Source organism: Crocodylus porosus, unplaced genomic scaffold (genome assembly GCF_001723895.1).
Source record: "Crocodylus porosus isolate Cpor-Errol unplaced genomic scaffold, CroPor_comp1, whole genome shotgun sequence".
In the NCBI taxonomy this organism is placed as follows: Eukaryota; Metazoa; Chordata; order Crocodylia; family Crocodylidae; genus Crocodylus; species Crocodylus porosus.
In genome coordinates, this window is record NW_017728911.1 from 71,588 (window position 1) to 95,394 (window position 23,807).

The 23,807-nt window shown below is 44.1% G+C and overlaps 1 protein-coding gene across 2 annotated transcripts in view; it reads right to left on the bottom strand.

Annotated features, from left to right (window-relative positions):
- ALPK3 (alpha kinase 3) overlaps positions 1-8,403 on the bottom strand; it is a 41,619-nt gene extending 33,216 nt beyond the window's left edge. Inside the window, exons 1-2 of one of the 2 annotated variants that reach the window (XM_019533202.1) lie at positions 8,306-8,402; positions 4,307-4,428 (exon numbers count right to left, since the gene is read on the bottom strand). The gene's annotated coding sequence lies outside the window, so the exon portion shown is untranslated. Of the gene's footprint in view, positions 1-4,306; positions 4,429-8,305 lie in introns of both variants that reach the window. The other variant, XM_019533201.1, reaches the window with a different exon arrangement.
- Positions 8,404-23,807: the final 15,404 nt, after the last annotated feature.

Sequence of the window (23,807 nt, forward strand, 5' to 3'; positions counted from 1 at the left end):
GCCAATATTTAGACTTTGCAGGCAGGATGATTTCACTTTGTGGGCTAGATCCAGTCCATGAGCCTTAGGTTGCCAGTCCCAGTCTAACCTCATCTGTGCTCAAGGTCAATTTGAAGAACTTTTAGAACCGTTTTTCTATGTCCATAGTGCCTAGCACTAGGGACCCTGGCTTTTAGTTGGGAATTAAAGCCATTATTTCAGTACAAATAAAAAAATATATAGCTTAGAAATGGTAACAATAAAAGTGATGAAAATTCAAGGGATATTATTCCTGAAAGGAAATCTAAATGTATTTACTTTTCGTGGAAGATTTGGGCAAGGCTTATCAAAATGTAAATCCAAATCACATGGCATGAATTTTACTGAAGTGACCCATGTCTGCATTTGGATGGTTGTAAGAATAAAGCATCAGGGAGCTGGAAATCAGGGCCTTTACCAGCACCCAGAAACCAAAGCTCTGAGAAGAGCATGACAGCAAAGACATAGAAACTTCTACAGCATGGGGTAGACAAGAAGTGCTAGTACTTTTTCAGCTCACCTCATTTATTACAGTAGGCTCTGGGCCTAATAGGCAAGGCAGGATGTACTGCTAGATCCAGATATTTTTAGTACTATTTATTTTTGACAGAACCTTCTGACCCACCAGGCCATAGAGAACAAATTAGTTTGGGACTTCTAGAAGTCCCTTCCAGCATGAAGAAGTGTCTGGCATGGAGGATGTGGCAGGGCACTATGTGTGCCTACCACTTTAAGGCCCTGGAGCTGGCAGCCTCCAGGTGCCTAATGAGGGCAGCCATTTTAGGCTCAGGGCTGCCTATATAAACAAGGCAGTTCCTCTGCTGGAGAGGAGGCAATAACATGGTCTGGTCTAAGGGTTGTTGAGTTTTATCTGGAGGTAAGGGAGGGGATGGTAGGAGCCTCCTGGTCCTGGGTATGACTGGAAACTATGCTCTGCTGGGAGTGGGTGGCCTGGTGGGGCTCCCAGTGGTGTGGGAGCCCCCAGGAAATGCCAGGCCAGTTACCACCCTGGTGAAAGGTGGGTTGGGGTACCTTAGAGAGGGACCCTGGGATAAGAGTATGAGTCATACATTGGGGCCTGCTAGAGCTTCCCCTGCCTTGCCCAGGTGGGGGCTAGGACCAGGAGGGTCAGAAGGGCAAGGAGGCCCACCAAGAAGGATGCCCAAGAGCCAGGGGCCTGGGGTCCTGACTGCCCTGGAGGTGGACCAGGGCTAGTGTGAGCTGAGGGTCCCAGTGAGGGGAGCACACCTGAAGGGGAACCAATGACAGGGTGATATATAGCCTGGTATGATGGGGGCAGAGTCTGCCTGAAGGGAGGAACCCAGGTGGGGTCCTACAATAAGATTCTGGGCCCCATCGTGGAGGACTGGTGTGTATAAGAATATCATGATGTCATCAGCAAGGCTTGGGCTGCGGTGTGGGGGAGGAATGGAGCCACAGATAGTGCCCCCTAGCAGTGGGGCAGAAAATGGGCAGCCTCCTGCTTAATTACATCTATTAATTAATCAATTAAGACCAAGGCATGGCAGGTGAGAAGGTGGGAGGTTAGCCCAAGAACAGGTGGGTGGGCCTCTCAGAGCTTGGGCCTCGGTAGCCCCCCTGTTACAGGGGATATCACCATTTGACAATGCCATTATCAGGGGCTCAGGTTCATAGGCAGTATGAGATCTGCTGGTTTCTTTACAAACCCAGACATCTGTACGGGGACAAGTACTGTGGGTTTCAATACCAGGGTGCGTGCTAGTGCTGGCATATAGCTCTTCTTGGTGCTGGCCTTTAGGTACCAGTATTGGCCTAGCTTCAGCAAGCACTAGAAGAGGCAGTGTCCATCATGTCTGTCATCAGGGGTGGTTGAAAGAGGATGGAACTAGACTGTTCTCAGTGGTAGCAAATAAGAGAACAATAAGCAATGGGCTCAATTTGCAGCAAGGGAAGTTTAGGTTAGATATTAGGAAAAACTCTCTCACTAGGAGAGTAGTAACATGCTAGGACAGGTTACCCAGATGGGTTGTAGAGTCTCCATCCTTGAAGGTTTTCAAGACCAGGCTTGACAAGGCCCTGGCTGGGATGATGTAGTTGGGGATGGTCCTGTTTTGAGCAGGGGGTTGGACTAGATGTGACCTCCTGAGGTCTCTTTCAAACCTCCTTTTTCTATTGTTCTATGAATCTATGTTGGCTCGTGTTATCAGGTTCTTAAGCTCAAGATCAGGGCTGCCTGGGGGATTTCTTTTTTTCCCCTACAAAATCAACACTTTTTTTTCTCAGGAATAAACCAATTTTGACAAATTTTATTGTTGGGGGGGGGGAAAGAGTTCTTGAGTCCATGTGAAATGTCTGGTCAAAAGCAGAGAATGCCCCACCCAGTTTTGCCAACAGCCCTGTGGTAAGGGTAAAGAGCTAGGATGTGGCATGTCCTGGTTCCAAGCCCCTTATCTCAAATTCCCTTCAGTCTCAGGAAAGAATATCAGAATGGGGCCATGAACATTGGCTGCTGATAGCCCCAATCCACTGACTTTGGATGATGCTGGGTAGATACTTTTTTCTGTTTGGTTTCTGCAAAAATGTTTCTAAATACTTACGTTCTTTCCGAAAGGGGAAAAAGTTCTGAGATCTTGACATTTCTCATGGAAATAGCATGCCCTTTATTCAATGCAACATTCAAAGGGGTTAGATCTTTGGTTCTTGCCTCCTTTCAGGCTTCTCTATCTTCAGAGAAGAGGCTTGGTGACTCATGTCATGCATTGCAGCATGCCAATCCACATCATCTCAAGAAGTCAGTACTGGGCTTGGGATGCCAAGGTCCTGCACAGAGCTCCCTTCCTGGAGACAAATGAGGGCTCACAAAAGGGGTGCAGGCTCCCACTGAGATACCAATTAAGAAAGGTTACTAATTAAGGAAGTAGGGTTTCATTCCCATACCTTTGAGTGCACAGAAGACATGGAACAGTGGAGAATGACACCTTTTTCTTGGAATCAGAAGGACATATTTCTCAAAACTGAGGCAGTGGGGCTTGCTGGGGAAGGAAAAAGTACCCATCCAGGATACAGGCCTTTCTTAAACACAAAGGCAGTGGTTAAGAGAATACATCCATCAAATGGAGGCAGGGCCTAAAGCCAGAATGGGTGGATTTAGAAGGAAAAGACCTCATCCCTAGAGCGAACCAAATTGATTACATTTAAACTAAAATTTAAAATAAACACTAAAATAAAAAATCAAGGAGCTGAAGAAGGGTGAGGAAATCTTGTCTTAACTATTCAAAATGATAAGCCCAAGTTCTGGTCAAACATCAGCAGGCTCTGGCTTGTTCCCTTGTGCACTAATAGGGATTGAGGTGGGGCTGTGACTGCTCTGCCCTCAAGGCATGGAAGGGGCTCAAAGACGGTAGGGCACAGGTGCGGTTTGAATAGATACCACTAGTCAAATTCTGTTCATGCCTATGAGACATTATACATACCATGAAAGTGTAAACTCCTGGCACTTGAGCCAGTGGGTAACAGTCCTGCTAAAAGTCCATCAGAAGTACAGTGATAACTGGCTAATTGTTTAGTCCTGAGGAGCAAGGAATCTAGACTCTCCTTTCAATCTTGGGTTAGCAATCAATTACAGTAGCATCAAAGCATAAGCAATAACGGGGCTTGAATCGCACTTGGCCCCACATACACACAGGATTTGGAAAGGCAGGACAAGGGGATGAATGTTGGGCATCTCAGTGCCAGACTTCCTTTTCTACATTTGTCATGATTTCCATTTAAATATACCAAAGGAGAAGGATGTGCATTAGCATAACAGCAGCTGCATGCTGTCATGTGAAGGTCAAAACAGGCTCTGTCAGAATTCGGCTTTGAAACAGCATATGCCCAACAGAACAAACCTCTGTGTGGCTCTGCAAAGGGATTCTTACCTGAGGAACAGCGCAGCTGCAGTGCTAATAAGTTAAACTGAAGAATAAATGGGGAGACAGCAACATTGAGAAACCCTGGATTCAGAATTCAGGAAGCAGGCACCCCAAAAACTCAGGAGATTTTCTATTAAAGACAATATTAAGTTATTTTCATTTGCCTTTCAGTTTTTCAGCTTTGGGGACAGACTTAGCTCTTGTTTCCAAGCTTCTTTCAGCTATGATGAATGCCAGAGTCTATCCATTACTAAAGCTGAATAACACTTGACTCCAGCAGCTGGATGGCTAGTAACATTGGCCTTATTCTTATTTGCTCCAGAGTTACACTACTAACCACAAGAAGTAATGGATCAGGCTGGGATGGGTTACTTCACTGCAGAAGCCATTACCTGTCACTATGCACGTGAATTTAGCATCCGCGTTTTCAGACACAGAACGAGATTTGATAGTGGTTTCAAACAGCGGCTGGGTCTCCTCGGTCAGCTGAGAAATGATAGCGCAGAAGGTGCTCCTAAAAGATGCAAGAAGTATTTCTTAGAGCTCAGATTAATTTGCTAGAAACAAATTAAAGGGTTTTCCCTCCCTCAATCCAATAACGCTGTGTCTGGTGTCGGATGTCTCTCCTTGTTACTCTCTAGGGCCCAACGTTCTCATGTTCAGTTCCCTCCCTCTCAGGCATTCTTGCATTGTGCTGATATTCTGCTGACAGTCATTGCTACATAACTGAATCTGGGAATAGGGAAACTGACAGTTAATACACTTGGTTAAATATTACATGGACAATGTCAAATTAATAATCATCTGTCAGACATCCCCTTTGTAATAGCTTATGACACTCCAGATTAGCAGAGAAATAATTAAATTCACTATACCTACTATTGTTTATGACTTGTTCATTTGATACATTTTTTTAACTTGGGACAGTAAAACAAAAGAAGTCAATAAAGCCAGCTTCACTTTTACACTCTCGGTGTTGTAATGAGTTCAAAGGAATAGGTTTCACAGGCTGTAGGGAAAGTATCATGTTCAGTAGAATTCTACTTGAATGGTGTAAACTTTTCCATTGGTTTTAGGATTTCCAGATGATGAATTTGGGGCCAAGTTGGCAACAACAGTGTCCCCTTTTACAAGAAAATAGCCCTTACTTAATAGGAGTTACAGCCTCCAGGGCATCATACTTCAGCAATAGTTTTGTATTCACATACAACCATCGTTTTACAGGACGTTATAAGTCTGGCTTATGCATCTTCAAACAAAGCAATTATATATGAAGCTGACATGACTTCTTTACCACAGTTCTTGCCACCATGCCAAGGCATTGTGGACCACACATCACGTGAGCTCATGCACTGTATTCTGTAGACATAAGTTCAGGCTGAAGCATCTGCCTGAACTGTCCAAGAAGCCAGTATAGTCTATGACATTTTTAATATGCATATTGTAAAGCAATTTCAAGTGCTATTCACATATAGCACAAAATCAACACAGTGTATATTTATGCCATGCTGCCAGCCATCAGCAGTCAAAAGTGTTTTGAATCATCATGAGCCCCGAAAGCTCATGCAATTTGCTTCATTATTACATCCCCTGATTTGGTTTAAATTTGGGTCTTTATTTAGTTTCTGCCTTGGAAAACTTTGGGGATCACATTTTCTGTATTTCTCTGTAGCTAGACAAGGTAGAAATGCAGTTTTTGTTTGAAATGTAAGATTCTCATAGAAATCACAGGACTCCAGGAAGTGGGGCTTTATGAGAAACACCAAATACCTCTAAGACAGTTGATAGCTGGCAACACTGTTGATACAAACTGTCATCAATGAGGAAAGGTATCATTGCTCAGAACAAAACCAAGAGTGTCCAGCTCCCATAAGCATGCAGGGAGGCTGAAAACAATCACAGAAACCATTCCTGACACAATTCTGTGATTGGGGCTAGCCAGTCTCAGCAAGGACCACAGATGTGCTAGTTGACTCCAGAGCAGTACTTCTAAGTCATAACAGGAAGCTGATGCTACTGCTGTTCATGCTTTACCTATTGAGCATTGCTATTGGGGCAGGGGAAATTCAGTCCCCACCATTATCTCTGTTTGATTCGCTTCCATTCTAAAAGATTAAATATAGGCTATGTCTACACTGAAGTCAGAGGGAGGGTTCAGCACACAGATGCATATGCACTAGCTTCAAACCAGCTCAGGCAGGTATGCTGCAGTCACACTCTCAACTGCAGTGTAGATGCAGTCTCAGAACAGAGATTCATGTCAGGGCTCTAAGCTTGTGACAGGCACCTGGATAGTGCCATGGGCACCAGGGACCTGATCCACCTACAAACTTAGCCAGAACTTGCAACTCTGTTATTCACCTTTCCATTCTCTTGCCTCGTGATACAGGCAGTTTGCATGAGATCTAAGAAAATGGATTCCCTGAGCATGGAGAAAAAATCTGGGGTTGAGATATGGGCCTGAATCAAGCCCCAGAATCAACCTCCAAGCTCTTCCATTTTCTGAAGGGGCTGAATGGGTAAGGAGAAGAGAAGGGGGTGAAGGTAGGAATCCAAGTCTCGCAAACTCCCTCTCTGTAAAAGGTCAAAGTAATCCCAAGCTCTAAATACTTACCAACTTGGAGGAGAACACCAGACTCCAGGTCTGTCCCCAAACACCACAGCTTGAGCTCATGCTTCTGTGCACCGTGTTAATGATAACTGGTATGAGGCAGGCTGTTCTCAGGCATCTGGCCCTGGTGAACAGCTCACCGTATCCACATAATAGGTAGGGAAAAGACTACTGAAGTCATTAGGGACCTCAAAGCAAAGGAAACCTTCTACACCCCCCACCCCTCTGCCCCCTTCCACATGACAACGAAGGCAACTTACCATGAGGACCGACATTGGGGCAGAGGGCTGACTGTCTGGTCACTGGGCATTCACCTGGGTTGGGTTCCACCCCAGTCCCAGTAAAGCCCTTTTAGATACGTGGAGATGAAGGTGGAACTTCCCAAGCATCAAACATGTCAGATACCATCGAGTGCCAGTTATGCAGCATCTTTCACAAACCAGTGATTCACACACTGAAATTTAGGGCTAAGTTCAGGTCTGGTGTAACTCCACCAACATTCATGGATGGCACCAGGGATGAATTTAGCCCTCATGGTACAAATTGTTGAGTCAGACGTGACATGTTGAAGGCTACTGAATGCTGAAGGAAAAGCAGAGCCCCCAAGTTCTGGGTCCAATTCAGACACACAAGATCGGTCAGACAAGGTTTGTCCACATCTTGCTGGGGCCCTTGCAAAGTGGCCATGAGAACCAATGTAATTTTCTACAGAGGAACAAGAACTGCAGTAGTTAGTGGCTTCATTGTAGCAACTTTTTTGTTAGCCATTTCAATTTCAGGTCACTTCCTTGAGTAACTCTTGGAATCTCAGAAAATGCTGCATTTAATCTCTTCCTTATCACTTGGCCACAGCGAAAGTCCAATTGAAGCTCTTCTCCAAGTCAATATATCAGTTTCCTGAGCACTGCTCAGATTTGACATGTGGAGACTGCAGTCCCTATTACCCTTTGGACCTTGCTAAGTCTGCACATTTGTGACAGAAGTAGATAGGGACCAGTGGAGTTCATAATCTGAAGACAGTTAAGAAGAATGAACAAGAGGGTGGCAATTCAGTAGCCTTTTTTAAACATTAAGGAGTGACTTCCAGACTAGGAAAACCTTCAGACCAAGCCAATTTGGAAAACATCTCTTCACCCCCACTCTTGGTATAGTTTTCCATTCCTTGCCATTTTGATAGCAATTCTGAAGCCTTGGGGTTGCCTGAGAGGGAACTTCTCCTAAGCAGCCCACCCTCTCCTATTTGCCTCTGCAGGGAGGCAGTATTGATTGCAATACAGATTATAACTGAATGCCATGAGTATGGCTACCCTACACTTACCAAATGAAGGGGAATCTGAAGGGGAATCTGGATTGCTGAGGAAGCTGGGGAGGAAAGGAATATAATGGGGGAGGGAGAAAGGAGAACTCTTCTTTGAACAGAGGGGAACTACAAAAGAGATGTGCCCCAAGTTATTGCTTGAAGTTTGTCTTCTATTTTTTAAAGCATGTCCCTGTATGGAAGTCTCTCTTTAACAAGAAGAAACAGCTGGACAATCCTTTTCTCCTTTCTTTCACTGATAAAAAGGAATATTTTTGCACCTCACAACACTATGTGTGACAAACATCAGTCTGGCTGTTTGCAGCGCAAGCAAGCATTAGAGCCTTAAGCATGCAGAATCACAACATTATGTCAATATAGTTCTTCCTTCAATTAGTACCAAAGCATTAAAGATTAATCATGTCCAAGCTACAGGTCTAGGAAAGGTTCTAGTCAGAGAAGTTTAATGCAACGCAGATTTACCTTCCAGTGCTGAAGGGAGATAATCTGTTGATTGATAAGCTAAGCAGAAACAGCAAACAAAACCATTAGACAGAAAAGCTTGGAGAGGAGCTGAAATAAACAAACCATTACAGAGATGTATTAATGATGAGTCGTTTTGCACAGGTCAGAGTTCCTAGTAAGAGGGCGCAGCTACCTTAGACAGCCTGCCGGGGTAAGCAAGCTGCATTATAAATTGTAACCAAGGGCTGTGAAATAAAACAGTCGTTAACAGCAGAGAGGAAATGTAAGAACATTTTATATCCACCTCGCAAGGTAGGTTTCCAAGAAGCAGCACCTGAGCTGTCCATGCATGATCTGCAGCTTTGTGCACAAAGCAGGCAACTGCACTCCAGACGGCGTTCGCATTAGATGGCACTTTAGGACACAGGCCCTACTGCTTGCCTCAAGGAGCAAGCCTTCTGCCTGGCTGCCTACTGACAAGCGCATGAGTGAGTTAGCTCAAGACCCGGTGTATTTTGCAGGCTGAAGGAATCCCAGGAGGCTAAAAAGCTTCCTTCTTGTACATAACACTCTGCTCCTCAGCTCTGTTTTCTGCTAAGCCACTGAGAGCAGGCTGTCAGCAGGATTTATGAGAGTTTCCATTGTTTGCAGTTCCTCTGCAGTAACATATTACAGACTTAAATGTATTGCTGAACACCATAAATTATAGTGCCTGCACAAGGTGTGCAGATGAGTTAGCTAACAATGGCAGGACCTCCTCTTCAAAAGCATTGCCTCTACAGAAGCACACACCTTGCTCTGTGGTCACAGAACCATTTTGGAGCAATAACTGGCCATTGTGGGAGGGGGTACATGCTTTTCCATCAGGTTGAAGGCAAAAGTACCCCACCATCACCAACCATCCTTAAGGACCTCTACCACCAGAGATGCCAAAGAGAAGAGAGTGAGGGATGGTCAGTGTGGGCCAAGGAGATGGTGCACTTGGAGAACAAAAAGGACTGTTCCTAAGTGACTACCTTTTTCTCTCTGACAGCTGCCACTGAGTCCCACAACAATTGACAGACTCCTGCCAACAGGCAGGCAAGAGGTGAACAGCAATGAACCTTGCCCTCCACATCACAGCCTAAAAGATGTTGGACAGAGAAACACTGTAAGTTCAAACTGCTCCTTTAGCCAAGTTATCCCAAGCTGCTCAGGCACAGGACACTGCAGGCTCACAACATAACTGGGTACAGTCTCTTCACTCCTTCAATAAGCTCAGCCAACCTAGCCTAGCATTCAGATTTTACTCCAGAGGCCACAAATAGTTTCCCTCGCAGTCTAAGGAAATTAACCCTAATCAGTTGCTAATCACTCTTACCATCCAGAGTATGCCACTGTCCCTTCCCAGGAGGCTTGGAGAAAGAGATAAGCAAGCTGTAACAGAGACGATTTGACAAAAACCTCATGCCATTTTGTCTGACCAGAAGTGAGGCATAAATAGGTCCTGAGTATGTGGAATACAGTATACAGCAGGATAGCTATAAGTGCCTGCAATTCAGACCTTGTTGGCTAAGGTAATGGCCTCTAGAAGTCAGACCTTTAGGCAAACAGGCACTCCCAGTCTCACAAGGTCCCTCCATGGGTACAGTCAAGGCCAAATTACAGTTCAATAGATAAGTGGGTTCCCAAGCAGGGAGACAAGCTTGAGTTTGCCTTTCAGCAGGGGACAAATGAAGACTGTAGCCCCTTTCCCAGGGACACAGGAAGCAGAGTAATACATCTTAGGTACCATCACAGTGTAAGCTTGAGCAAGCCGACTATTAAAGACAGATTCACCAGCTTGAGCATAATCTAAGGTGGTAAGAAACAACAAAATAATTCAATGCAACAACTTAAAAGCAAAAGAGAGTACAACACTCAGACACAGGCCAAAATCCAATTTCTCCATGGGAAGCCAAGAGGGAAGGACATATGGGGCCAGAAGGAATGCAAGCCAGAGCGTGCCTGGCTCTGTGGCTCAGCTCTGCTGAGACGTGCCCAACCTGGACATGCCTCCTGCTCAGACGTGCCCAACCCAGACACGTGGTGGGAAAACTGCTCAAGTGGAATTCTCTGTGGCTTTTCTCAAGAGAAACAGATATCAAACATAGTCATGGGGGCAACCTGAGAGTGGCTTTACTGCTGAATTTCTAGATTTGGTGTATGCATGTGGGAGCTGAAAAATGAGCCAGGCTGGAGTGCCTGTTCCCAGGAAGGCAGCGGGAGCAGAGAACACACACTCTTGGAGGCTGTTGTCAAGTTACAAATGATTGCATAAAAAGGAGAATTATGACAGTGAGGCAAAAGGTATAAATTCCAAGGTCTGTGTTGTGTTTGAATTTAATAAATGGGTAAAAAGCACCAGTATCATCATTTGTCAGATCTACACTGAACCTGATGGCTTCTTGCTGAGCAAGACACTCTTTCAGAAAGATCTGCAATCTTTATTTAAAGATTTCCAGTAAAAAAGTATTCACCATGGCCCTAAGTAAATTGATGCAAATGGTTAATTACTCTCACTTAAAAATGCATCTCTAGGATGAATTCTTCTAGCTTCATCTTCCACGCACAGGGTTATGTTCTACCTGTCTGCTAAAGTACAGGTCTGTCCAGCTGAAACATGCAATAGCCAGCCAGCAGCCTTCCCATTCACTTAGAGAACAGGTTCTGATAGGGGAGAGTACTGTATGCTGCAAAAAGAAGATGGAAAACCTTACGCTTTCCACTGAGTTTCTGAAATAAAGTCAAGGAGACCTTGGTTGACCCAGTTTGGGCCTTCCAGTCCCTTGTTGCACAGAAACAGGCGGCATGCAACATCTAGTCCTAAAAAAGTAACATAAGAGAGCCTCTGAAAACTGCACCTGCCCAATGTGCCAACATTTCCATTTGTGGAGGTGCTGCCCCTCATCTGCATGGGCAAAATAAGAACCAAAAGACCTCTTCAAATTAAGAGTCTTCTGATGTTGCAAACAATCCCATGGACAGAAATTGGGGATTTTCTTGTTTTTTTAAATATGGCTCAATAAATTCCCTTGTCCCTGGGAGGGTTGTGTCTGCACAAGCCATATACTTCAGGGAGAGTTAACACGGGCAACTTGAAAAGATGGTCACTGACCAGAAACACTGGAGCTGCGTTCTCCCCTCCGAAATAACCAGCAATGGAAAAATGTTTCGTATTGGTCCTCTGGAGCACTTGACAGTGCTGTATATGCAGTCAAGTGCCATGGTTTTGCTTGTGGCATTTGCACTGCACATCTTGGGCCTTGGCACGACAGTTCCCTCTAGTCAGAGACTCTCACACTGCTCTCCCAGAGCAGGGGCTGGGCAGACTCCCCGTATGCACTACAGTCATCTGAGGGGAGCAGTCTCACCCAGCAGGGTCAGGACTTTCTATGAACCATCAGTACTTTTGTCCTTCTAGAGCAGTGGTTTTCAGCCTTTTAAGACCCAAGGAACCACTTGTTAGACCCCAGGCACCCCTTGGAAAATGCCAATTCTTAGCTTTCAGTTGTTCTGCGACTACAGAAAAATACTAAAGTGATTCTTCTATTGCAAAGAACTCAGAAAGACCATAACAGGTCAGAATGGTTTTGATACTTTAGATTCTGATATGAAATCTCTAGGTTAATCTTGTGAATCGTGTATAGGTGTTTGCACACCTCACATTGCTAATATTGGGTAGCTGTGACACCCTGGTTGAGCATCACTGCTTGAGAATAAGCAACCAATGCACTTTACAGAGGGCTCCAGCTTTAGGTTACACAGAAACAGAGGCAATTGCAAAATAAATTGGCCTTTCCCATTGCAAAATAAAGTGACCCATCCAATAAAGATCTGCTAGCAATGTTCCTTTGCATTAGTAAAAGCATTGCCAACAGATTGAGGCAAATGATTATTCCCCTCTATTCAGCACTGGTGAGGCCACATCTGGAACACTGTGTCCAGTTTTGGGCCCTCCACTACAGAAAGGATTTGGACAAATTGGAGGGAGTCCAGCAGAGGGCAATGAAAATAGTTAGACTCTCTCACTAGGAGGGTGGTGAAGCACTGGAACAGGTTACAAAGAGATGTGGTGGAATCTCCATCCTTGGAGGTTTTTAAGGTCTGACTCAAAAAAAGCCCTGGCTGAAATGATCTAGTTGGGGGTGGTCCTGCTTTGAGCAAGGGAGTGGACTAGATGACCTCCTGAGGGTCCTTCCAACCCTCATTTTCTATGATTCTATGATAAGGAACAGTTAACACTGCTGCCCTAGACCTTCCCTAGTTGTACTTTGTGGTGTTAGTGACTTCACTTGTGACCAGGTTACTTACTGGGAGCTATGGAGGGGAGGGATACCCTCATGGTACTGAAGGGGCAGTGTTCTCTGGAAAGGACCTAATTCTGGAAGGTGCCTCCCTTCTTCGTTCCATTCAAACCACAATGTTAGAGGGGAAACCCAGTGAAACTCATAGTTTTAGAGCAGTGGTTCTCAACTGTGGAGAGGCCAGGTGGAACTGCCCCATGCACCTCTGTTTCAGGGAGGAGTGTTGGGGCTGGGCTGGGAAAGGCTATAGCCAATGTTGGAGCTGGGCAAGGCTGCATCTGAAAGCTTTAGGCTTATCTGGCTGTGCTCTGAGATACATATATATGGAAGGGAGCCCTGACTCTAAAATGTTAAGAACCACTGCTCTTGAGACTATTTATTTCAGCAATTCACAACCCCCCAGCACATCTCTGTGGCTCAGCTGCTTTTGTCTGCAGTCTCCTCTGTACAGCAAGAGCATTTGTTCGCATAGTCCAAGGCTTGGTGTTCATCTGCCTCACCACCATTCTCAAGCTCTACTCACTAAACCATACTCCTCTCCCCTATCCCTGCTATGGTAACACATGAGAAAGAGTAAGCGTCCATGCTCTGCATGAGAGGAAAGCAAGCCCACCCGAGCTCCAAAGAGCATCCCCTCTCCGCTTCCAAACTACCTGAACACCTTCTTCCTCATCTCTGCTAATAAAAAGGAGTTCAGATCCCACCTTTCAGCTGCTCTGACTCTACCTCACCAGCACAGGTTTTTCAGGCTCACTGGCTGCATCTACATGAGAAGCTACTGAGCAGTAGCTCATTCCTACTTTGCAATTGCACTAGTGGGCACTAACCATGGCATGACACTACTGCACAGTAGCATCAGAAAAAAGTGTGTGGGGACGTTACTGTGGAGTAACACTGGTTACTGCACAGTCATTGAGTACTTGGTTATGCAAATACTAAATGACAGCACAGTAACAACACCATGCTGGTGACATGGCAGTCTGCTGCTCCTGTAGACACAGTTACTCGAGACCAGTTTTCTTGCAGAAGTTGTTGCAGACAGCAGCAGTACCAATGCAGACTGTCCTCAAGGAGTGCACTCATGCCCTGAGCCACCCCCAGATGGAGCTCTGTGGCTGCAAAACATATGTTTCTAAGAACTATGAAGAATTGGAGACAGACCAGGATCTGAAACGGCTTAGAAGGCCAGTTCAAAGGGAAAGTGTTCCTTTGACTTCTTAAACCAGAGGGATTTCCTTGGGAGAGCTGTGAAGGCACTAGAAGAGGCTATTCAGTTGCAAAGTAAATCACCAAAAAATTAAGACATCCCAAAAACCAGATTGCCTGCACAACCTCAATTCCACTGTTGGGATGTCAGCATTATGAGACAGCCTTTAATAACACAGTCACATTGTCTTCCACAGCTATGCCTCCTTCAGGCCACAGCCTGGATCACACCCACAGAAGGTATCTATACAATATTTATTTCTATCCTCAGCATTTGGTGTGTGCAGCCCTTGCTATATTTATTGCACTCTGTGCAACCCCTGCATTGAATATAGAGTAGTGACTACTTGGAGTTTTCAGGGGTTCTTTTCACACCATAATATTTAACCAGCTCAAGTATTAATGAAGTTATTTTCTCTGAACCCTTCACAAGGGGAACAGAGGGTGCCCCACAGAGGTGGATCTTGGGTACAAGGAGGTTTAGGCCAATATTTGAAAACCTTCGCTAAGGGTTTATTTGTATTCAGTGGCTGTACAGGTTTAATCAAGTTTAATCAATTTTATCATGTCCACATAAGGGGACTGTGCCAAGTTTATATTAAATTGGAACAAAACCTAAACTGGGTACCCCAGTAACTGAGTGCCTAACTTGGAAAACTGGCGGCCTAATTATTTTTCGCAGTACTTAGTATTTGATAGAATTGTATACATTATGGGCCCTTTACAGACATATAATCAATCAGTGAAGGAAGGGAGAATCTCCAAATAACTGATGTGAAAAAATGACACAAGAAGGCAAAGTCTCTTGCCTGAGGCTAAACAGCAGGCCACTGGCAGAGGAAGGACTCGAGTCCCTGGAGTCTCCCAACTCTACACTGGGGCAGATCTTCACTTGATGCAAGTCATTTTAGCTCTACTGACTTCAACACCTTAGAGTAGCCAAAGGAATTCCTAGATCCAGTTTTCAAGAGCCCACTGCCTAACTGCAAAGGTGAGAGCATCTGTTACCCACATTCATTTCACTTGCATCCCTGGGTGCTGGGGACTCCTGAACTGGACCTCTATAAAATTACTCCCATGTAATTAGAAGTCAGCTTTGAAATGCTAATTTAAATGCATTAACCAGCCTCACTTGGAGCTCTGTAGCACAAAGGGACTCCATTCTTCTGGGGTGCATTTGGCTGCCTTCATCATCAGACCATCCTTTCTCTCCCAAAATCTCTTGCCTTGTTCAGAAGACACTTTCCAACTTCTGCAACAAATGAGGCAGACAAGAGCTCCCTTTGCAACCTGACTCATGTTCAAAGCACCTGATGTCCTGTGGACTGCAGAGTGCTTTCCTACATTTTAGGAAAGGATTCACTTCTGGGCAGCTATAACACTTGCCAAATTTCACAGCTCTTTTGCAAGCAGAGGAGAGAGACCTCTTGACGTCATCTACTTTTTATACAGGAAAGCACTGTCAGCCTGAATGTATGTGTTGGTGCAGTTCCCCAGCTATTTTTCTGAGCACAATCTTTGCATGAAAATGCAACTAATTGTACCTAAATTTCTAAGTCCTCTAGGGCAGATCTTTCAACACTACATCCTCTCATTCCCCCCTAGACATGTTTTCATTCATCTCCCACTTTTTTTTTCAGTATAGTATCAGCAATCTCTATCCTGGTCATGGCTACGTACTGAAACAGACTGAGACATGAGAGATACTGCTCCATATGTTCAGGTGAACACAATAATGCTGCTTCATGCTAGATCTATGCTGCAGTGCAGACAGCGAGTCATTCAAATTGAGCCAGGGACAGTTTAGTTAAGCAGCCCTGGCTGCACAGATCATTGTAGGTAACAGAAAAATATGCCAGTATGAGCAAGATTTAGAACTTAAAAGCATGTTGTCAATGGGAAAGTCCTAGGTCTACAGCTCAGAAGATCAAGTCACTGAGAGAGAGGGCAGCTGTGATTCCATTTTCTACGATGGTAGAAGTGGGGAACTCCCTGATGAGCACTTGTAAACTCTCGTGTGTCTCATAGTCTGTTACTGGCACTTTGACATGCGATACTGCTAGGCATTTTTTTACATCCAAACTGGTTTAAGATTTCATTTGAACTTTTCTGCCTCCAAGGTGAACACTATTGGAAAGAGATGCACGGGAGGCACACTGAATCATTTCGCAGTTCTCTGCTGCACAAGAACTACTTTGGGTTTGGTTTGGTTTTTGAATGTAGACCCTCCCTCAATAAGCAATAAAGCCACAGAAACCATGATACTTAGATTGGTCTTAAGATTTGCTTTGCTATCATAAAAAAACTTCCCATTTGTACCAAATGCTTCATGTATTTACAGCTCAAGCAGGCTTACTGCTTCATGAGTAGTAGCAATAATTATCATCATTTTGCTGTACCTTACCTGCAGCTAAGAGTTGTACAAGAGGTATTTCAGCAGCATCACCCTTTCACAAGCAGGAAAATGGAATCTAAGAGGATTCAAGCAGCTTGTGCAAGGTCAAAAAGTCAGTTGTTAGAGCCAAAAGAATAATTGAAACATTTTGCTGCAGCTTTTCATTTCAATATAAAGAGTGGGCAGTGCCTGGTTTGCATCTGACAACTCAAGGCTGTCATAAAAGTTGGAAGCCTTCAAATGGGAAGATAAAACTGGTGTTATCTCAACTACCCTAGCATTGTTCTGAGGAGAGTCTTTACCAATGCATCAGGCTCAGTTATCAATGGTCCAAGTTAACCTGAAAGAGAGCTAGACAAAGTTGTCTCAGAGAAGTCCCAACTGTTGACTGAAGAAACAGCAGATCTCAATGTTTATACTGGTATTAAGGCAGGATGGCATGTCTGCGGCTGCACTGAGAGCAGGTTTTCTAGGCCCAGAATCAGTTACTGAAAAGGGATCAGCATCATGCCACCTAAGAGACAGAGGCCAATGTATTCATCACATCTGTGACTGGTACATGGAAGGTGAGAAAGCATTAATACTTTTCTTCCAGTTCAAGAAAGTCTTAGTAATGGGGCCTTCTGCCAATGTGTGGAAGACTCTTGACAGAAAGGTGCACCTGTACAGGAGATGCACATTTGAAAGGGAACTGCTACACGCTATCAGAGGGGAAAAGACTGAGTGTATTCCCTGCCTGAAGGACTGATGTAGATCTTGTGGGCATTTCCAGTTCCAATTCACTGCCTGAAGGACTGATGTAGATCTTGTGGGCATTTCCAGTTCCAACAGTTCCACAGGAGAATCAACATTTACACCTGTTCCAATGTTCAAACATTGCAGACAAAGAAGATGCACAGTGAATTCCACTTGCTGGGCATGTCTACACGAACATTACTGTGCAGTAATTTACTGCGCAGTAAGTGGGTTTTAACCTGGCATCTACACATGCAGGCATTACAGGTGCAGTAACACTGTGTGTAGACTGACTTGGGAACAAAGCTGGTCTCAAGTCAGTCCATACACACACTGTTACTGTACAGTGAGGTATCTACATGTGTGTTACTGTGCAACAGTAGCAGATAGAATCATGCAGGTAGCAAATTTATGCCCAAGTTGGCATAAGCCACCATGGTCACTGTGCAGTACGGGCATGCATGTGTAGATGCATGCCTGTACTGCACAGTAATTTTTGGTTACTTCACAGTAACCTAAATTACTGTGCAGTAACTGTGCACGTGTAGATGTGCCCACTGATTCTGAACTAGCACAGGGGTTCTCAGCTTTGCTCGTCATCATTCTGGGTTGCTCTACTTCATTGGGTACTGGAAGACTCTTCCAGGAAAGTGCCTGAAAAGGCAGCTTAGTATTATCATATGTCTCTCAACAGTACTGAGGTACCTCAATTATGGATCAGGGCTTCATTGTGCCAGATCCTGTACAACTATAGAATAAAAAGATAGTCATTGCTCCAAGCAGTTTACAATCTAGTGAATTATGCCAGTGGCCCCTGATCTTCCCTGTGCTAACAGCAACAATATTGAGGTAATGTATTGAGGGCAGCATTGTGTTTTGCTCCCCCAGTCAACCTGAGGTGGAGGTCCTGTAGGCAAGCCACGGGAATGCTTCTGCAGTGACCAGGAGGCCCCCTATCCCTAAGAGACATGAGTGTGGAAATGGGCACGTCTACATGTGCCTCTACGGTGCCTTTGATGCTGCACCATCATTTAGCATTTCTTTTTCGAAGTACTAAATGATGGCTCAGTAACAGTCCGTACTGCACTGTGCACACTGCGCATGGTTATTTTTAGCTGCTACACCGCCGTAGCAACGTGCTATAATGGGAGGGTGTTGCTATGGTGACGCAGATGAAGCATCATGGTTCTTGCCCATGGACACAATGTTGCTGTAGTGGGTTGCTACGGCAATGTCACATCACGTGTAGGTGCGCCCAGTGTGAACAGCAGCTACAGCTTAGTAAACTTTAGCAACCAGGTTTCTGCTGATTTTTTACCCAGCATCAATAAACCAGACCAGAGATCCATATAGCTCTGTATGCCACCCTCACTGCCATTCCCCGCACACCCTCTACCCAGGCCCTAATGGCCGTTGTCTCCAAGACATCTACACAGCCTCCCTCCACCGACTTGCAGAGAATCCTCTGGAGCATTTTTGCCCGTGGATCTATGACAATTTCCTCTACTGCATCCATTCTTTGGCAGCCTCTGTGATATTTTCTCTCATAAACTTTCTCTAATGCAAGAAGCCCTAATCATTCCAGTCTCTTCTCATACAGAAGCCTCCAATTATTATCTCATCCATCTCTACTCCCTGTCTAATTCTCTTGTCTCCTTTGAGATAGAGGGATTGACGAAAACTCATCGCAGCATCTCCAGCGGATGAGCTAACACAGAACCATATATACAGTGGCATTTCCTTTTCATTATCATTTCCTATCCCTTTCATAACAGTTGATTTACTTCTTTTTTTTAACCACCATCATGGTCCTTCCCAGTGAACCTCTGTCCAGGCCGTTGCCTGAGTGACTGCAATAGGTTTGGAGCCCAGGAACGTAAATGTAATTCACTTATGCACTGCCAAGAGTTCCACAACGATTCCTTCCATCTGCTATTTTGCTGTTCCCCTGCCCAGTTTTCTTAGGCCCTTCGGAAAAAACTCCTTGATCCCTTCTCGATTTCACAAACCTAAATAACTATGCTATCCATAACCATTGCCACTCCGTTTTCAAGATCATTATGATACATTCTTTAAATATATGACCACATGCTGCTTTTTCCAAAGGACCCCGATTCACAGCTGTGCAGCAAATGAGATCATTGTTTGTAGGACCTCTGCCTTATTGTTGAAGAAATCAACTGGAGCTGAGCTTTGAGCGTATCACGTACTGTGAAAAAATGAATGCACCATAGGCATCTCAAGTCAGGTACCCAAAATCAGTAGACAATTTTGGTCATTATTTCTCTATCTCTGTTTCCCATCTGTAGACAGGAGATAACATTTCGCTTCACAGGATGCAGTGAAGATGAAAATGTATTAATATTTATGAGTTATGCAAAATGATGGTACTCATCACCATGAAAATGAGGAAATGAATAATCCTTTATTCAGAGTAGAGCTTAGAGTATGTACAATAGATAGGGCCCGAGGTCATGCACTGAATGAGGAAAAGAAAAGGAAATTTTCTTTATTTAAAGAAGTATTGCCCACTCAGTGAGCATCCTCTATCCTGCGTATTGAATGTGATAGAAGTCTGTTAGAAATTATACTAAATTATCCTGAAATTAAAGACTATATCATAAGGCCCATGCATAAGGAGGCTGAATTAGGGTTGTACCAGGAGCCTTAATTCTGGTGTATCCCCAACTTTTTAGTGATGAACTGTGTACCCTTCATGTTCTTGTAATTGTTTTGTAATTTGTATATTCAGAAGGTTGACAGTAAGCTATCCCCAGGTCTGTGGGGGTAGCAGTAACTATATACACAATACAACTTCATTATAACAAACTCTGTTGGTAACAAACCTTCACTTTTAACAATACAAACAACAGGAATCAATTTATTCATTACTGTGATACAGAAAACTGACTAACCTATTATAGCAAATGCCCTCTTTTAATTAACTTTCCTCTCAGGCCTGTTGGGGGGTTCATTATAATGAGGATGTACTGCATAAATAGATATAGATACCTATTCTCACATATGTCTTCACAGCCAAAAAAAGGTGTGTTTTACAGTATGATAAGTGACATGCATTAGATCTGTCACTGCAAAATCAAGGAACAGCTGTTTTCATCACAAGGCAGTCAGACAAGCTTACCAGTGTATCTGCCCCATAGAGCTGAGTTCACCTAAGCTCACTGGAGTAAAAATTAGAGCCTTGGACTACTAGGATCTCGCAGCAAGGCAGCCAATAGTTATTTCACTATAAAAAACCAAAACAACCAAAAAAAATCTATCCCAAGCATGCAGTTGTTCCAATAAACAACATCACCTACAAAAATCCTTGCCTCTTGGACATTTCCTGGACCATCACGGCTGCATCATTCCAACACTATTCACCACTCACAATAGAAAATCCACAGCTTAATGAAAAAAGAAGAATTTCTCTCATCTCCGGTTTCACAGCCCTGCAGATTGTTTTTAGTCCTTGCTGTGCCTGCTTTTTCCTCAGATCTGAGAAAGAATGCACAGCTTTAAAAGCTTGTCTAAGTGTGTCCCAATCATGCAGTTGTTCCAATCAGATATTACCTACAAAAATCCTTGCCTCTCACATATTTCCTGGCTCATCATGGCTGCAATATCACTCCAGCATTAGGAGGGTATTTCTGAAAGTCCAAATAAGTTGTATCAAATAGTAACAGGTTGTTGTGTGGTTTTAAGAATGGGTTAAACAAACATTTGTCTGGGAGGTCTGGAAAGGGATGATCCTGTCTTGAGCAGGGGATCATACTAAATTACCTCCTGAGGTCCTGCCCTACTTTCCTATGATTTTATGGTCTATGAGCACTTCTTTACCCACTATTGTTTTAATGCTGAATGAAGTTCTATATTACTTCAGTCATGATTTTACTTTATATATGCTCTGTTGGTTTCCTTCTACAAAAAAAGCTAGACAATGCTACCATTGCATTTTTAATTATTATATGTGTTTATTTTGTGCTGAAATAAACATCACATGTCTGTAATTCAAAGACCGCTTCCATACATTTTCCTCCCACATTATAGACACATACTACTTTCCCATTCTCTGGTATCAGCTATTTTTAGTGAGACTGTAAATTTTTGGTAGCAGCTCAGCTGCTTCATTCTTAAATTCTTTCAGAACAACTGGATGTATCATCTGGTCCCAATAGGCTGTTATTCCGAGATTTATTAATTTGTTCCACTCTCTCTTTTTGACACCTTATTCTCTATCACTATCTCTCCTTCACAACCTGCTGAGAACATCTGAGGTAGGTACACCTGCAGAATCCAAGACAGATGCAGTGATAAACATCCTGCTCACTGTTCCCATCTCAACTGCACTTTTCACTCCCTTACAATCAGACATTTGAGTTCACAGCTTCCTGCTTCAGAAACAGAGTGTACTATTCGTTTCATACAGTAAAATGTGATTAATTGGTCAGTAAGATAACTCATTGCTATAGTCTTATTTGTCAGTGCACTGAATCACTGCCAGAGTTTTATTGATTTGTACACAAAATGCTTTGGTTAATTCATCATTTCTTAAAGAATAATTAGTCATTTCTAAATGTAGACACATAATAAATAACAGTAGAATTTTCTCCTAATAATCACTTGTCCCCCACAGCACCTCTTAAGCCACCTGATGCTTACAAAACATTGGATACTTTTGAGCTTTTACTAGCTCAACAAGACACAGACAATCAACCATTCCATAATGAGGAATTATCTTCTCCTTTGGTGACAAAAGCACATAAGGGTCCAACACAAAACTCGTAAACCATCTACTTTACTGTCATAACTACATATTTTTAGATAACAAATGCTCCAAATTTCTGTAACAAGAAATTCTACATTAAGCAGTTATCTATGTCATCATCATACAATTCTCAAATAAGCCAGAGTGCATATAATCTGCCCTTGACATTTCTGTAGTTTTTTCATTATACACATAAAATATCTCTCTTTATGTTGCTTCTGTATGCATGCAAAATACACCTCATGAAGAATTCCTGAAAATTAGTCATTCATGGATTATTAATCACCATTACCAAGCCCTCTGGATAGATGAATTACCCAGATTTTACCAACTGCCCTTCAAACTGGCTTCACCTTTTAAAGTTCAAACTGTTTGTTTGCGCCTGTGACACAAAGTAAACAATTCTTTTCTCTCCTATGTTTGCTAACTCTACTGAGGACTGCAAAGGCTTCAGGTTGCTACGATGTCACTGAATGCATAATTTCTCCTGTGCGATATTTATTACTGGTGTTGATGCAAGAAAAACAGAGAACCCAGTTCCAATCCCAGAGGCCAGGCTGAGTCAGCAAGGCCATCATATTTTTTCACCCTTAAGTAGGGCAAATTTCACACTGAGTCACTGAGAGAGAAATGATCAGAAGTTCATGATGTTTATCAAAGTCATTCTTCTGACAAGAACCACACTTTAGGAAGTGATGATTTCTTACTATCTATTTGCCATCTATCACCCAGTATCAAAACACCCATTTTAGGTGGGTCAAGCAACGACTGCAAACCCATTATATGATACTGCAAACTCATCTACATGAGACGCTAGAAGCGCAGCGGAGTACTTTTACTGCACATTAGCACAGCAGGCAAAAACTGTGCAGAATTAGTCTACTGAGCATTAGCATCATAAAAAAATGTGCTGGCACTACTGTGCAGTACTGCCGACTACAGCACATTAAGTTAATGTCTGTTATTACAGGTACTAAATGTAATGAGATGTAATTATGGTGCATTAATGCATGTGTAGATGTGCCCGCTCACATTCTAAAACTGTTTTATGCTGCTGAAGAAAATACAGCACAGAGGCAGCTTTGGTCACACTGAATGATGATCTCCTCCATTGCGCACCATGATTGAACATATCCACAGCACTGGAAACTGCTGGTGATCGTGGATTACTAAGTAGCCTTAAAGATTTTGTAGGATATATGGACCACGGAGCTCTCCACAAGGTGGGCCTTAGCAGCATGAGAAACCACTGCTGCTTCATAAAAGCCTTAGAGGAAACCTGCACTTCCTAGGGCTTCCAGAGAGCTGGCGACAGAGCTTTGTTCCAGATACAAATGCAAGACTTCCACCTTGGCAGCCTCCTGCCAGCAATCAATTCTCAGCACCATACACCCGTTACACCCCTCCCTACTTTGAGATGTGGGGAAGGGAGCAGCCTCCAGCCACTTTTTCTCTTCTCAGGACAGGCATGGATACTGTGAGATCATGTAGGATTTAGGCTGTGGACAGACCTAATTTTCAGCTGCTTTAAAAGGAGAGGAGGGAGCAGATGCCAGGGAGTGAGCATCAGCTGCTTGCTTGGTTGTAACCGTTACCTCTCCATGCTCTTGTGGAGCTAGAAGTGAGCTAAATTGCAGGAATTTTCACCCAGAACAAAACAGGGTTTGAGTACAAGGTTTTTGTTCTAATTTATACAGCTCTGCAGGGGCAAGGCCGACATCAGAGTCACATATGCTGGAATCACTCGATGTCCTTCTAACTACTACATCTGCCCACACCCTTCGTTTCTGGACCCAGGTGGCATGGGGGCCCGGGGCACTGAACCAAACGCCCGTCCGGTCATCCGGGAAGCCTGAGGCTGAACTAGAAATTAGAAACCCCTCCCGCAGCCCTGTGCCTGAGGCCAGGCCGGCCGTCCTTGCCCTCGGGGGAGCCGCGCCAGCTGGTGTCCTCCGTCCTCCCCGCCTCGACAGCCCGGGTCGCAACCGCCCTTGGGCTCAAGGGGCCCAGGCGAGGCTCGGGGCAGTGCGGGCGCTGAGCGCCGACGCGGTGGCGAAGCAAGAGCCGCTCGCGTGCGCCCGGCGACAGCGC